Genomic DNA, 17,682 nt, shown 5'->3' on the forward strand with positions numbered 1-17,682 from the left:
ATAGTGAAGGATTCCATGCGGAAAATATTAAACAATGAAGGAAGCATCAAAAGAAGATGGAAAGAATACACAGAGTCATACCAAAAAGAATTGATAGATGTTCAAACATTTCAAGAGGTAGCATCTGATCAGGAGCTGATGGTACTGAAGGAAGAAGTTCAAGCTGCACTGAAGGCATTGGCAAAAACAAGGCTCCAGGAATTGATGGAATACCAACTAAGATGTTTTAACAAATGGATGCAGTGCTGGAAGCACTCATTTGTCTATGCCAGGAGGTTTGGAAGACAGCTACCTGGCCAAGTGACTGGAAGAGATCCATATTTATGCCTATTCCCAAGAAAGGTGATCCCACGGAATGTGGAAATTATCGAGCAATATCATTAATATCACACACAAGTAAAATTTTGCTGAAGATCATTCAAATGTGGCTGCAGCAGTGTATTGATAGGGAACTGCCAGGAATTCAGGCTGGATTCAGAAGAGGATGTAGAACCGGGGATATCATTGCTGATATCAGATGGACCCTGGCTGAAAGCAGAGAATACCAGAAGGATGTTTAAATGTGTTTTATTGACTACGTGAAGACATTCGACTGTGTGGATCATAACATATTATGGATAACATTATGAAGAATGAGAATTCAAGAACACTTAACTGTGCTTATGAGGAATCTGTACACAGATCAAGAGGCAGTCGTTTGGACAGAATAAGGGGACACTGCGTGGTTTAAAATCAGGAAAGGTGTGCGTCAGGGTTGTATCCTTTCGCCATACCTGTTCAGTCCGTATGCTGAGCAGATAATCTGAATAGCTGGATTGTATGAAGAAGAACAGGGCATCAGGATTGGAAGAAGACTCATTAACGACCTGTGTTATGCAGATGACACAACCTTGCTTGCTCAAAGTTGAGAGAACTTGAAACACTTACTAATGAAGATCAAAGACCACAGCCTTCAGTATGGATTACACCTAAACGTAAAGAAAACAAAAAATCCTCACAAGTAGACCAATAATCAACATCATGGTAAATAGAGAAAAGATTGAAGTTGTCAAGGATTTCATTTTGCTTGGGCCTATAATCAACACCCACGGAAGTAGCAGTCAAGAAATCAAAAAAACGCATTGTGTTGGGCAAATCTGCTGTGAAAGATCTCTTTAAAGTGTTGAAAAGCAAAGATGTCACCTTGAAGACTAAGGTGCACCTGTCTCAAGCTATGGTGTTCTCAATTGCTAGAAATAGAAGTACCATACAATCCAGTAATCCCACTCCTTGAAATATATCCTAGAGAAATAAGAGCCATCACACAAATAGTGATATGCACATCCATGTTTATTACAGCGCTGTTTACAATAGCAGGAAGAATGAAACAATCTAGGTACCCATCAACAGATGAGTGGATAAACAAATCAAGGTATAGTCACACAATGGAATACTACACAATGATAAAAAGCAACAAGGAATTTGTGAAACGTCTCATAACGGGTGAATGTAGAAGGCATTACGCTGAGTGAAATTAGTCGTGAAAGGACAAATATTATGTGAGACTATTATTATAAGCACTCAAGAAAAGGCTTAAACACAGAAGGAAACATTCTTAGATGGTTTTGAGGTGGGGGAAGGAGGGAGGGGGTATTCACTAACTGGATAGTAGACAAGAATTATTTTAGGTGAAGGAAAGGACAACACACAATACAGGAGAAGTCAGCACCACTGGACTAAACTAAAAGTAAGAAGTTTCCTGAATACAACCAAACACTTCGAGGGACAAAGCAGCAGGGGCGGGGGGTCTGGGGACCATGGTTTCAGGGGACCTCTAGGTCATTTGGCATAACAAAGTTTATTAAGAAAATGTTCTGCATCCCACTTTGGTGAGTGGCATCTGGGATCTTAAAAGCTAACGACTGGCCATCTAAGATGCATCAATTGGTCCCAACCCACCTGGAGCAAAGGAGAATGAAGAACACCAAAGACACGAGGAAAACATGAGCTCCACAAGAGACAGAAAGGAACACATAAACCAGAGATTCCATCAGCCTAAGACTGAAGGAACTAGATGGTGCTCGGCTACCACCAATGACTGCCCTGACAGGGAACACAACAGAGAGTCCCTGATGGAGCAGGAGAAAAGCGGGGTGCAGAACTCAAATTCTAATAAAAAGACCAGACTTAATGCTCTGATGGAGACTGGAGGGACCCCACAGGACACAGCCCTGGAACTCTGTGTTAGCCCAGAACTAAAACCACTCCTGGAGCCAACTCTTCAGACAAAGATTAGACTGGACTACAAGACTTAAAGCGGTACTGTTGAAGAGTGTGCTTCTTAGCTTAAGTAGACACATGAGACTATGTGGGCAGCTCCAGTCAGAAGGCGGGGAGAGAAGGCAGAGGGGGACAGGAGCTGGTTGAATGGACATGGAAAATGCGGGCGGAGAGAAGGAATGTGCTGTCTCATTATAGGGAGAGCAGCTAGGGTCACAGAACAATGTGTGTAGAAGTTTTTGTATGACAAACTGACGTGAACTGTAAACTTTCATTTAAAGGACAATAAAAAAAAAAAAGAAAAAAGGAGTGTACAGGGGCCATACTCTCGGGGCTTCTCCAGTCTGTGTCAGACGATTAGTCTTTTTTTGTGTGTGTGAGTCAGAATTTTGTTCTACGTTTTTCTCCAGCTCTGTCTGGGACCTTCTATTGTTATCCTTGTCAGAGCAGTCGGTGGTGATAGCCTGGCACCAGCTAGTTGGGTTGGGCTCAGTCTGGTGGAGGATGTCGTAGTTCTGGTCCGTTAGTCCTTTGGACTAATCTTTCCCTTGTGTCTTTGGTTTTCTTCATTCTTCCTTGCTCCATTCAGGGTGAGACCAGTGGAGTAACTTAGATGGCCCACTCACAAGATTTTAAGACCCCAGACTTTACTGACCAAAGAAAGCAGAATGTAGAACACTTTCTTTATAAACTATGTTATACCAATTGAGCTAGATGTTCCCCAAGACCACGGTCCCCACAGCCCTCAGCCCAGTAATTTGGTCCCTCAGGGAGTCTAGATGCGTCTGTGGAGCTTTCATGGCCTTGCCTTGGACAAGTTGTGCTGGCTTCCCCAGTACTGTGTACTGTCTTACCCTTCAACAAAGTTACCACTTATCTATTGTCTGTTTCGTTTTTCCATCCCCACCCCTCCCTTCCCTCATAACCATCAAAGGTTTTTTCCTTTTGTGTGTAAATCTTTTCATGAGTTTTTACAGTAGTGGTCTCATACAATATTTGTCCTTTTGTGATTGACTTATTTCACTCAGCATAATGCCCTCCTAACTGGGGGGCATATAATTATTTGATAAAATTTAAGATAAGGGAAACTTATTGCTGAGCAGCACATATTATGGGGGTAGACAAGCCTGCTGACTGTTTTTCAGTCCTTTGAGTAGGCTGACAGAGGTTGGAAAGGCTTTGCATGACTTAGGAAATCATCACTCTGTTTAGGAGATAAATCACTTTCCACCTCCTCGGGTGTTTACATATTCTCCCATTTGAGTGTCTAGGAATCCAAACCCTAACAGCCTTGAAGGTCAGAGACCAAGCCTTTCTGCTTTGCGTCTTCGTGTTGCCTGTCTCATGCTGACATGTAGTGGCCGCTAATCAACCCTGGGCCATTGGTTCTGAGGCTGAATTTGAGATTCCTCTCGTAGCCTCTGTCTCTCACTTTGGGATCTAAGTAGGAGGTCTCTGCAGGGTGGTAGCAGTTTTCAGAATCTTAGGACCATTCCAAGGATCCCTGGTGGTGGAACAGTTAAGCACTTAGCTGTTAATCAAAAGGTCAACAGCTCAAAGCCACCAGTGGCTCCGCAAGAAAAAGACCTGGCTATCTTCTCTCATAGAGATTACAGCCTAGGAAACTCTACGTGCAGTTCTCCTCTGTCATGTTGGGCCACTATGAGTCAGAGCCAACTCAATGGCACACAACAACAACAGGACTATTCCACTTGTAGTGACCCCAAGTAGGTTGGGAAGTAGATTTCCAGGCCTTTCTTCCAAGGTACCTAACCCCGTAATACGTGGTACTTCCAGCAGCAGCAGAGAAGAAAGGGCTGGTGATCTCTTCTATAAAGATTATAGCCAAGAAAACCCTACAGAGGAGTCCTACTCTGTAGCACATTGGGCTGCCATGAGTTCGAATCATGCCACTCAGTGGCAATGGGTTTGGTTTTTCGTTTGGACCTGTTACCTAGTTGATGAGAAGAAGGCAGAAAGCTGCTCTTAACAGAAAATGATTCTACAGAAACACCTCTCTTTATTAAAGGCGTTGTCACTCTGCAGTACTTGCATAGAAGTCATTTATCAAGAGGGAATGGTAGATATTCCTTGCATTGTTCTGACTCTTCTGGGTGTTTCTTCCCAAAGCTTAAAAGTTTTTCCAAGGATGTTTGCGTTTTGTCCTGCTTTTTCATTATAAGCAAAACACTACTGCCATCTACTGGTGGGAATAGTTGACTTGCTTTTGCCCTGGCTCAAAGCTTAGTATTCATCTTAATTTTTAAGTTTTGAAAAATTTTATGAAGAGGTATTTCTGTATTTTTCAACCCTAGTCCTTCTAATTCACCCCCTAAATCACCAACAGTGGTTGTCTGCTCTTTGACTCTGATCTCAATTCAGGCTTTGAAATGCCTTAGTTCACATAACTTGCCCCATTTATCCATCCTCTAGTCATTGCAGAATTTGTTGTGTCTCATTTTACTATTTCAGGACTTCTCTTTCACTCTCTTCCACCGAAAACCACTTACATTACCTCTTCAACACATGTCAGTTTTGTATAACAGCTAAAGTTTCACTCAGTCCTCAGCAAAGCAGCTGGAGATGGGGCTGACTGTGGGGGTGGGGAGATTCTGGGACTCTAATATCTGGGACTTGCTAATATCATGTAGTGGCTCCTCCAGGGACTCCACAACAATTACCAATGTGAGCCCAATATTGCCATGGAGTGGTAGGCTTGTTGTTGTTGTTAGGCGCCATCGAGTCCGTTCCAACTCATAGTGACCCTGTGTACAATGGAATGAAACGACAGCCCCGTCCTGCCCCATACTCACAATCTTTGTTATGCTTGAGCCCCTTGTTGCAGCCACAGTGTCAGGCCATCTCACCGAGGATCTTCCTCTTTTTTGCTGACTCTTTACTTTACCAAGCATGATGTCCTTCTCCAGGGACTTATCCCTCCTGATAAGATGTCCAAAATATGTGAGACAAAGTCTAGCTATCCTTGCTTTTAATGAGCTTTCTGGCTGTACTTCTTCCAAGACAAATTTGTTTACTCTTCTGGCAGTCCATGTGTATTCAATATTCTTCGCCAACACCACAATTCAAATGCAGCAATTCTTCTTCAGTCTTTCTTGTTCATTGTCCAGCTTTCACATGCATATGAGGTGATTGAAAACATCTTGGCTTCGGTCAGGTGCACTTTAGTCCTCAAGGTGACATCTTAGCTTTTTAACACTTTAAAGAGATCTTTTGTGGCAGATTTTCCCAAGCAATAAGTCCTTTTTCCTGATTGCTGCTTCCATGGGTGTTGGTTGTGGATCCATGTAAAATGAAATCCTTGACGTCAATCTTTTCTACGTTTATCATGATGTTGCTCATTGGTCCAGCTGTGAGGATTTTTGTGTAATCCATACTGGGCTGTGCTCTTTGGTCTTCATCATTAAGTGCTTCAGGAACTCTTCACTTTCAGCAAGCAAGGCTCTGTCATCTGCACAACGCAGGTTGTTAATGAGTCTTCCTCCAATCCTGATGCGGAGTTCTTCATATAGTCCATTTTCTCGGATTATTTGCTCAGCATACAGATTGAATAAACATGGTAAAACGATACAACCCTGAAATACATTTTCTTGACTTTAAACCGTGAAGTATCCCCTTGGTCCCTTCGAATGACTGCCTCTTGGTCTAAGTACAGGTTCCTTGTGTGCAGGATTAAGTGCTCTGGAATTCTTATTCTTTGCAATGCTATCCATAATTTGTTAGGACCCACATAGTCAAATGCCTTTGCACAGTCAATAAAACACAGGTAAACATCTTTCTGGTATTCCCTGCCTTCAGCCAGGATCCATCTGACATCAGCAACGACATCCCAGTTCCATGTCCTCTTCTGAATCTGGCCTGAATTTCCCGCACTTCCCTGTGGATGTACTGCTGCAGCTGCTTTTGAATGATATTCAGCAAAATTTTACTTGCGTGTGACATTAATGATATTGTTTGATAATTTCCACACTCTGTTGGATCACTTTCCTTTGGAATGGGTACAAATATGGGTCTCTTCCAGTTGGCCGGCCAGGTAGCTGTCTTCCAAATTCTTCGGCATAGACAGGTGAGCGGCTCTAGTGCTGCGTCCACGTCTTGAAGCACGTCAGTTGGTATTCCGTCAGTTCCTGGAGGCTCGTTTTTCACCAGTGCCTTCACTGCAGCTTGGGCCTCCTTCAGCACCATCGGTTCCTGATCACATGCTGCCTCCTGAAATAGTTGAATGCCAACGAATTCTTTTTTAATACAGTGACTCCGTGTATTCCTTCCATCTTGTTTTTATGCTTCCCGCGTCATTTAACATTTTCCCTGTAGAGTCTGTCAATATTGCAACTCGTGGTTTGAATTTTTTTTTCAGTTCTTTCTTCAGCTTGAGAAATGCTGAGCGTGTTCTTCCCTTTTGATTTTCTATCTCCTGGTCTTTGCACATGTCATTATAATACTTTACTTTGTCTTCTTGAGCTGCCCTTTGAAATATTTAAAAAAAAATAATTTATTAACATCATCAGATACCCAAACAGCATGTCTTTTTCCCTGATTGTCTCAATTTTTCTAATATTTGATTTGCTCACATTAAAAACCATCTGTTATATTTGGCTGCTATGCCCCCCCCTTTTTTTCTTTTTATTGTACTTTAGATGAAGGTTTACAGAACTAGTTTCTTATTAAACAGCTAGTACACATATTGGTTTATAACATTGGTAAACAACCCCACGACATGTCAACGCTCTCCCTTCTCAAACTTGGATTCCCCATTACCAGTTTTCCTGTTCCCTCCTGCCTTTCAGTCCTTGCCCCTGGCCTGGTGTGCCCCTTTAGTCTCGTTTTGTTTTATGAGCCTGTCCGATCTTCTGCTGGAGGGTGAACCTCAGGAGTGACTTCATTACTGAGCTGAGAGGGTGTCTGGGGACAATGCTCTCAGGGTTTCTTCAGACTCTGTCAGGTCAGCAAATTTTGTCTCTCTTTCTGAGTTAGAATTTTGTTCTACATTTTTCTCCAGCTCTGTCCAGGACCCTCTATTGTGATCCCTGTCAGAGAAGTCAGTGATGGTAGCCAGGCACCATCTAGTTGTACTGGACTCTAGTGGAGACCATGGTAGACGTGGTCCATTAGTCCTTTGGACTAATCTTTCCCTTGTATCGTTAGTTTTCTTCATTCTTCCTTGCTCCCAAAGGGTTGAGAGCAGTGAAGTATCCTAGATGGCTGCTCACAGGCTTTTAAGACCCCACAGGCTACTCCCCAAAGTAGAATGTAGAACATTTTCTTTATAAACTATGTTATGCCGCTTGAGCTAGATATTCACTGAGACCATAGTCCCCACAGCCCTCGGTCCAGCATTTCAGTCCCTCAGGGAGTTTGGATATGTCTATAGAGCTTCCATGATCTTGCCTTGTACAAGTTGCGCTGGCTTCCCCAGTAATGTGTACTGTTTTACCTTTCAACAGAATTACCACTTATCTATTGTCTATTTGTTGTTCTTCCATCCCTGCCCTTCCCCTCCCTTGTAACCACCAAAGATTGTTTCTTTTTGTGTGTAAACCTTTCCATGAGTCTTTACAGTAACAGTTTCATACAATATTTGTCCTTTTGTGATTGACTTATTTCACTCAGCACAATGTCCTCCAGATTCATCCATGTTGTGAGATGCTTTGCAAATTCATTGTCATTCTTTACCATTGTGTAGTACTCCATTGTGTGTATGTACCACAGTTTGATTATCCATTCATCTGTTGTTGGGCATCTAGGCTGATTCCATCTATTTGCTATTGTGAACGATGCTGTGATGAACATGAGTGTGCATATGTCTACTAGTGTGACGAATCTTATTTCTCTAGGATATATTCCTAGGAGTGGGATTGCTGGATCATACGGTGTTTCCATTTCTAGCTTTCTAAGGAAGCACCATATCGTTTTCCAAAATGGTTATATCATTTTGCATTCCCACCAGCAGTACATAAGAGTTCCAATCTCCCTGCAGCCTCTCCAAGATTTGCTATTTTCTGTTTTTTTGATTCGTGCCAGTAATGCTGGGGTGAGATGGTATCTCATTGTGGTTTTGATTTGCATTTCTCTAATGGCTAGTGAGGAAACTCTGGTGGCGTAGTGGTTAAGTGCTATGGCTCCTAACCAAAGGGTCGGCAGTTTGAATCTGCCAGGCGCTCCTTGGAAACTCTATGGGGCAGTTCTACTCTGTCCTCTAGGGTCGCTGTGAGTTGGAATCGACTCGACGGCACTGGGTTTGGTTTTGGTTTTGGAACGGCTAGTGATTGTGAACATTTCCTCATGTGTCTGTTGGCCACTTAAATGTCTTCTTTGGTGAAGTGTCTGTTCATTTCCTTTGCCCATTTTTTAATTGGATTATTTGTCTTTTTGTTGTAGAGGTGCTTGATTTTCTTGTAGATTTTAGAGATTAGACCTTTCTTGATTTGTAATAGCCAAAAAATTTTCCCCAGTCTATAGGTTCTTTTTTTACTCTTTTGGTGAAGTCTTTTGATGAGCATAAATGTTTAATTTTTAGAAGATCCCAGTTATCTAGCTTATCATCTAGTGTTTGTGTGTTGTTGGTTGCTGTTTGTACCTTGTTAATGTCGTGTATTAGGGCCTCTAGCATTGATCTCGGAAACCCTGGTGGCATAGTGGTTAAGTGCTACAGCTGCTAACCAAAGGGTCGGCAGTTTGAATCCACCAGGCGCTCCTTGGAAACTCTATGGGGCAGTTCTACTCTATCCTATAGGGTCGCTATGAGTCAGAATCAACTCCACAGCAGTGGGTAGCATTGATCCTATTTTTTCTTCTTTGAACTTCATAGTTTTTGGCTTTATATTTAGGTTCTTGATCCATTTTGAGTTAGTTTTTGTATACAGTGTGAGGTATGGGTCCTGTTTAATTTTTTTTTTTTTTTTTTGCAGATGGACATCCAGTTTTGCCAATACCATTTGTGAAAAAGACTCTCTTTTCCCCATCTGATAGACTTTCAGCTCTTGTGGAAGATCAGGTGAGCATAGGTGGATGGATTTACAACTAGGTTCTCAATTCTGTTTCATTGGTCAATGCCTCTGTCATTGTACCAGTACCAGGCTGTTTTGACTACCATAGCTGTATAGTTGGTTCAGAGGTCAGGTAGTGTGAGTCCTTCTACTTTATTCTTCTTCTTCAACAGTGCTTTACTTACCTGGGGCTTCTTCCCCTTTCATATAAAGTTATTAGTTTTTTCATTCCTAAAGAATGTTGTTGGTATTTGGATTGGGATTGCATTGTATTTGTATATTGCTTTGGGTAGAATTGTCATTTTCATAATGTTCAGTCTACCTATCCATGAACACAGTTTCTCCATTTATGTACATCTCTTTTGGTTTCTTGGGGTAGTTTTCTTTGTATAGGTCCTTCACATACCTGGTTGGATTTATTCCTAAGTATTTTATTTTTTTAGGGGCCATTGTAAATGGTATTGTTTTACCGATTTTCTTTTCATCATTCTCTCTATTGGTGTACGGGGATCCAACTGATTTTTGTATGTTTACCTTGTGTTCTGCTATTCTGCTGACTCTTTCTATTGGCTCCAGTAGTTTTCTCGTGGAGACTTTCCGCTATTCTACGTATACTATCATATCATCTGCAAACAGAGACAGTTTAACTTGCTCATTACCAATTTCGATGCTCTTTATTTCTTTTTCTTGCCTCATTGCCCTAGCTAGAACTTCCAGCACAATGTTAAATAGGAGTGGTGATAAAGGGCATCCTTGTCTAGTTCCTGTTCTCAAGGGAGAATGTTTTCAGCCTCTCTCCATTAAGAATGATGTTGTCTGTTGGTTTTGGATAGATGTCATTTATTATGTTGAGAAATTTCCCTTCTATACCTATTTTGTTCAGCGTTTTTTAATCAGGAATGGGTGCTGGACTTTGTCAAATGCCTTTTTTGCATCAATTGAGATGATCATGTGATTCTTTTCTTTCCTTTTATTTACATGGTGGATTACGTTGATTGATTTTCTAATGTAGAACCATCCTTGCATACCTGGTATGAATTCCACTTGGTCATGGTGTATTATTTTTTTGATATGATGCTGAATTCTATTGGCTAGAATTTTGTTGAGAATTTTTGCATCTATATTCGTGAATAATTTTTTTTTTATTCATGACAGATATTGGTCTGTAATTTTCTTTTTTTTTGGTGTCTTTGCCTGGTCGGTATCAGGGTTATGCTGGCTTCATAGAATGAATTTGGCAGTATTGCTTCCTTTTCTATGTTCTGAAATAGTTTGAGTATTATTGGCATAAGCTCTTCTCTAAATGAATTCTTCAGTGAAGCCATCTGGGCCAGGGATTTTTTTTTTTATTATTAACTTTTATTGAGCTTCAAGTGAACATTTACAAATCAAGTCAGACTGTCACATATAAGTTTATATACACCTTACTCCGTACTCCCACTTGCTCTCCCCCTAATGAGTCAGCCCTTCCAGTCTCTCCTTTTGTGACAGTTTTGACAGCTTCCAACTCTCTCTATCCTCCCATCCCCCCTCCAGAGAGGAGATGCCAACACAGTCTCAAGTGTCCACCTGATATAATTAGCTCACTCTTCATCAGCATCTCTCTCCTACCCACTGTCCAGTCCCTTTCATGTCTGATGAGTTGTCTTCGGGAATGGTTCCTGTCCTGTGCCAACAGAAGGTTTGGGGACCATGACCGCCGGGATTCCTCTAGTCTCAGTCAGACCATTAAGTATGGTCTTTTTATGAGAATTTGGGGTCTGCATCCCACTGATCTCCTGCTCCCTCAGGGGTTCTCTGTTGTGCTCCCTGTCAGGGCAGTCATCGATTGTGGCCGGGCACCAACTAGTTCTTCTGGTCTCAGGATGATGTACGTCTCTGGTTCATGTAGCCCTTTCTGTCTCTTGGGCTCTTAGTTGTCGTGTGACCTTGGTGTTCTTCATTCTCCTTTGATCCAGGTGGGTTGAGACCAATTGATGCATCTTAGTTGGCTGCTTGTTAGCATTTAAGACCCCAGACGCTACATTTCAAAGTGGGGTGCAGAATGTTTTAATAATAGAATTATTTTGCCAATTGATTTAGAAGTCCCCTTGAACCATGGTCCCCAAACCCCCGCCATTGCTCCGCTGACCTTTGAAGCATTCAGTTTATCCCGGAAACTTCTTTGCTTTTGGTCCAGTCCAGTTGAGCTGACCTTCCATGTATTGAGTATTGTCCTTCCCTTCACCTAAAGCAGTTCTTATCTACTAACTAATCAGTAAAAAACCCTCTCCCACCCTCCCTCCCTCCCCCCCTCGTAACCACAAAAGTATGTGCTCTTCTCAGTTTATACTATTTCTCAAGATGTTATAATAGTGGTCTTATACAATATTTGTCCTTTTGCCTCTGACTAATTTCGCTCAGCATAATGCCTTCCAGGTTCCTCCATGTTATGAAATGTCTCACAGATTCGTCACTGTTCTTTATCGATGCGTAGTATTCCATTGTGTGAATATACCACAATTTATTTACCCATTCATCCGTTGATGGACACCTTGGTTGCTTCCAGCTTTTTGCTATTGTAAACAGAGCTGCAATAAACATGGGTGTGCATATATCTGTTTGTGTGAAGGCTCTTACTTCTCTAGGGTATATTCCGAGGAGTGGGATTTCTGGGTTGTATGGTAGTTCTATTTCTAACTGTTTAAGATAAGGCCAGATAGATTTCCAAAGTGTTTGTACCATTTTACATTCCCACCAGCAGTGTATAAGAGTTCCAATCTCTCCGCAGCCTCTCCAACATTTATTATTTTGTGTTTTTCGGATTAATGCCAGCCTTGTTGGAGTGGGATGGAATCTCATCGTAGTTTTAATTTGCATTTCTCTAATGGTTAATGATCGAGAGCATTTTCTCGTGTATCTGTTAGCTGCCTGAATATCTTCTTTAGTGAAGTGTGTGTTCATATCCTTTGCCCACTTCTTGATTGGGTTGTTTGTCTTTTTGTGGTTGAGTTTTGACAGAATCATATAGATTTTAGAGATCAGGCACTGGTCGGAGATGTCATAGCTGAAAATTCTTTCCCAGTCTGTAGGTGGTCTTTTTACTCTTTTGGTGAAGTCTTTAGATGAGCTTAGGTGTTTGATTTTTAGGAGCTCCCAGTTATCTGGTTTCTCTTCGTCATTTTTGGTAATGTTTTGTATTCTGTTTATGCCTTGTATTAGGGCTCCTAAGGTTGTCCCTATTTTTTCTTCCATGATCTTTATCGTTTTAGTCTTTATGTTTAGGTCTTTGATCCACTTGGAGTTAGTTTTTGTGCATGGTGTGAGGTATGGGTCCTGTTTCATTTTTTTGCAAATGGATATCCAGTTATGCCAGCACCATTTGTTAAAAAGGCTATCTTTTCCCCAATTAACTGACACTGGGCCTTTGTCAAATATCAGCTGCTCATATGTGGATGGATTTATATCTGGGTTCTCAATTCTGTTCCACTGGTCTATGTGTCTGTTGTTGTACCAGTACCAGGCTGTTTTGACTACTGTGGCTGTATAATAGGTTCTGAAATCAGGTAGAGTGAGGCCTCCCACTTTCTTCTTCTTTTTCAGTAGTGCTTTGCTTATCCGGGGCTTCTTTCCCTTCCATATGAAATTGGTGATTTGTTTCTCTATCCCGTTAAAATATGACATTGGAATTTGGATCAGAAGTGCATTATATGTATAGATGGCTTTTGGTAGAATAGACATTTTTACTATGTTAAGTCTTCCTATCCATGAGCAAGGTATGTTTTTCCACTTATCCTTTTGAATTTCTTGTAGTAGAGCTTTGTAGTTTTCTTTATATAGGTCTTTTACATCCTTGGTAAGATTTATTCCTAAGTATTTTATCTTCTTGGGGGCTACTGTGAATGGTATTGATTTGGTTATTTCCTCTTCGATGTTCTTTTTGTTGATGTAGAGGAATCCAAGTGATTTTTGTATGTTTATCTTATAACCTGAGACTCTGCCAAACTCTTCTATTAGTTTCAGTAGTTTTCTGGAGGATTCCTTGGGGTTTTCTGCATATAAGATCATGTCATCTGCAAACAGAGATTATTTTACTTCCTCTTTGCCAATCCGGATGCCCTTTATTTCTTTGTCTAGCCTAATTGCTCTGGCTAGGACTTCTAGCACAATGTTGAATAAGAGCGGTGATAAAGGGCATCCTTTTCTGGTTCCTGTTCTCAAGGGAAATGCTTTCAGGCTCTCTCCATTTAGAGTGATGTTGGCTGTTGGCTTTGCATAGATGCCCTTTATTATGTTGAGGAATTTTCCTTCAATTCCTATTTTGGTGAGAGTTTTTATCATAAATGGATGTTGGACTTTGTCAAATGCCTTTTCTGCATCAATTGATAAGATCATGTGGTTTTTGTCTTTTGTTTTATTTATATGGTGGATTACATTAATGGTTTTTCTAATATTAAACCAGCCTTGCATACCTGGTATAAATCCCACTTGGTCGTGGTGAATTATTTTTTTGATATGTTGTTGAATTCTATTGGCTAGAATTTTGTTGACGATTTTTGCATCTATGTTCATGAGGGATATAGGTCTGTAATTTTCTTTTTTTGTGGTGTTTTTACCTGGTTTTGGTATCAGGGATATGGTGGCATCATAGAATGAGTTGGGTAGTATTCCGTCATTTTCTATGCTTTGAAATACCTTTAGTATTAGTGGTGTTATCTCTTCTCTGAAAGTTTGGTAGAACTTTGCAGTATAGCCATCCGGGCCAGGGCTTTTTTTTGTTGAGAGTTTTTTGATTACCGTTTCAATCTCCTTTTTGTTATGGGTCTATTTAGTTGTTCTACTTCTGAATGTGTTAGTTTAGGTAGGTAGTGTTTTTCCAGGAATTCAGCCATTTCTTCTAGGTTTTCAAATTTGTTAGAGTACAATTTTTCATAATAATCTGATATGATTCTTTTAATTTCAGTTGGGTCTGTTGTGATGTGGCCCTTCTCGTTTCTTATATGGGTTATTTGTTTCCTTTCCTGTATTTCTTTAGTCAGTCTAGCCAATGGTTTATCAATTTTGTCAATTTTTTTGAAGAACCAGCTTTTGGCTTTGTTAATTCTTTCAATTGTTTTTCTGTTCTCTAATTCATTTAGTTCAGCTCTAATTTTTATTATTTGTTTTCTTCTGGTGCCTGATGGATTCTTTTGTTGCTCACTTTCTATTTGTTCAAGTTGTAGGGACAGTTCTCTGCTTTTGGCTCTTTCTTCTTTTTGTATGTGTGCATTTATCGATATAAATTGGCCTCTGAGCACTGCTTTTGCTGTGTCCCAGAGGTTTTGATAGGAAGTATTTTCATTCTCGTTGCTTTCTATGAATTTCCTTATTCCCTCCTTAATGTCTTCTATAACCTAGTCTTTTTTCAGGAGGGTATTGTTCATTTTCCAAGTATTTGATTTCTTTTCCCTAGTTTTTCTGTTATTGATTTCTACTTTTATTGCCTTGCGGTCTGAGAAGATGCTTTTAATATTTCGATGTTTTGGATTCTGAAAAGGTTTGTTTTATGACCTAATATGTGGTCTATTCTAGAGAATGTTCCATGTGCCCTAGAAAAAAAAGTATACTTTGTAGCAGTTGGATGGAGAGTTCCGTATAAGTCAATAAGGTCAAGTTGGTTGATTGTTGTAATTAGGTCTTCCGTGTCTCTATTGAGCTTCTTACTGGATGTCCTGTCCTTCTCCGAAAGTGGTGTGTTGAAGTCTCCTACTATAATTGTGGAGGTGTCTATCTCACTTTTCAGTTCTGTTAAAATTTGATTTATGTATCTTGCAGCCCTGTCATTGGGTGCATAAATATTTAATGTGGTTTTATCTTCCTGATCAATTGTCCCTTTTATCATTATGTAGTGTCCTTCTTTATCTTTTGTGGTGGATTTAAGTTTAAAGTCTATTTTGTCAGAAATTAATATTGCTACTCCTTTTTTGCTTATTGTTTGCTTGGTATATTTTTTTCCATCCTTTGAGTTTTAGTTTGTTTGTGTCTCTAAGTCTAAGGTGTGTCTCTTGTAGGCAGCATATAGATGGATCGTGTTTCTTTATCCAGTCCGAGACTCTCTGTCTCTTTATTGGTGCATTTAGTCCATTTACATTCAGCGTAATTATAGATAAGTAAGTGTTTAGTGTTGTCATTTTGATGCCTTTTTATGTGTGTTGTTGACAATTTCATTTTTCCACTTACTTTTTTGTGCTGAGACGTTTTTCTTTGTAAATTGTGAGATCCTCATTTTCATAGTATTTGACTTTATGTTTGTTGAGTTGTTACGTTTTTCTTGGCTTTTATTTTGAGTTATGGAGTTATACCTCTTTGTGGTTACCTTAATATTTACCCCTATTTTTCTAAGTAAAAACCTAACTTGTATTGTCCTATATCACCTTGTATCCCTCTCCATATGGCAGTTCTATGCCACCTGTATTTAGTCCCTCTTTTTGATTATTGTGATCTTTTACATATTGACTTCAATGATTCCCTGTTTTGAGCTTTTTTTTTTTTAATTAATCTTAATTTGTTTTTGTGATTTCCCTATTTGAGTTGATATCAGGATGTTCTGTTCTGTGACCTTGTGTTGTGCTGGTATCTGATATTATTGATTTTCTGACCAAACAATATCCTTTAGTATTTCTTGTAGCTTTGGTTTGGTTTTTGCAAATTCTCTAAGGTGTTTTTCTCCTTCAGTGCCCTGTATATGTCATCCCATTGCCTTCTTGCCTGCATGGTTTCTGCTGAGTAGTCTGAACTTATTCTTATTGATTCTCCCTTGAAGGAGACCTTTCTTTTATCCCTGGCTGCTTTTAAAATTTTCTCTTTATCTTTGGTTTTGGCAAGTTTGATGATAATATGTCTTGGTATTTTTCTTTTTGGATCAATCTTAAGTGGGGTTCGATGAGCATCTTGGATAGATATCCTTTCGTCTTTCATGATGTCAGGGAAGTTTTCTGTCAGCAGATCTTCAACTATTTTCTCTGTGTTTTCTGTCCTCCCTCCCTGTTCTGGGACTCCAATCACACACAAGTTATCCTTCTTGATAGAGTCCCACATGATTCTTAGGGTTTCTTCATTTTTTAAAATTCTTTTATCTGATTTTTTTTCAGCTATGTTGGTGTTAATTCCCTGGTCCTCCAGATTTCCCAGTCTGCATTCTAATTGCTTGAGTCTGCTCCTCTGAATTCCTATTGCGTTGTCTAATTCTATAATTTTATTGTTAATCTTTTGGATTTCTACATGCTGTCTCTCTATGGATTCTTGCAACTTATTAATTTTTCCTCTATGTTCTTGAATAATCTTTTTGAGTTCTTCAACAGTTTTATCAGTGTGTTCCTTGGCTTTTTCTGCAGTTTGCCTTATTTCATTTCTGAGGTCATCCCTGATGTCTTGAAGCATTCTGTAAATTAGTTTTTTATATTCTGTATCTGATAATTCCAGGATTGTATCTTCATTTGGGAAAGATTTTGATTCTTTTGTTTGGGGGGTTGTAGAAGCTGTCATGGTCTGCTTCTTTATGTGGTTTGATATTGACTGCTGTCTCCGAGCCATCACTGACTGGGTCGCTGGCTCCAGGCTCTGAAAACAGTCGCTGTTTCCCCGTAGTTTTTGTTCTCCATCTCTGTCACTCAGGTCAACTCTTTAAATCTGTGTTTGTTGTTCAGGGTTTGTAGATTGTCATGTATGTGATCCATTCACTTGTTTTTCCGAGTCTTTGTTGCAAGAGGGTTCCAAGGTAGTGTCTACCTAGTCAGCCATCTTGGCCCCCAGGGATTGTTTTTTGTTGGGAGTTTTTCCATTACCTTTTCAATCTCTGTTATGGGTCAGTTCAGATTTTCAATAAGTAGGTTTGATAAGTAGGTTTGTTAACTTTCTTTGTGGTTAGCTTGAAATTTACCTGTATCTTCCTGAGTTTGAACTAGTCTGTTATTACTTGGTTCTCACCTTGCCTTCCTCTCCATTAGAAAGTTCTATACCTACACTGTTTATTCCCTCTTTTATTGTCCTGATGTTGTTGTTGTTTACAGGTTAAGCTCTCTGGTTCCCTGTTGTAATTCTTCTGGTTTTGGATAGTCCTTGAGAGTTCATTTCCTAGGTTGGTATCTAGATGGTACAATCTTGTGTCCTAGATTCTGTCTGTGGTCTGATGTTGTTTGTTCTCAGACAGAAGGGCCCCCTTTAATAATTCTTGCAAGTTTGGTTTGGTTTTTACATATTCCCTTAATTTCTGTTTATCTGGAAGTGTCCTAATTTCACCATCATATTTGAATGAGAGTTTGCAGGATATATTATTCTTGGTTGGCTATTTTGTTCTTTCAAGGTTTTGTATATGTCATCCCATTGCCTTCTTGCCTGCATGGTTTGTACCAAATAATCAGAGCTTAGTCTTATTGTTTCTCCTCTGTATGTGAGTTTTTGT

This window comes from Loxodonta africana, chromosome 24 (genome assembly GCF_030014295.1).
Source record: "Loxodonta africana isolate mLoxAfr1 chromosome 24, mLoxAfr1.hap2, whole genome shotgun sequence".
In the NCBI taxonomy this organism is placed as follows: Eukaryota; Metazoa; Chordata; class Mammalia; order Proboscidea; family Elephantidae; genus Loxodonta; species Loxodonta africana.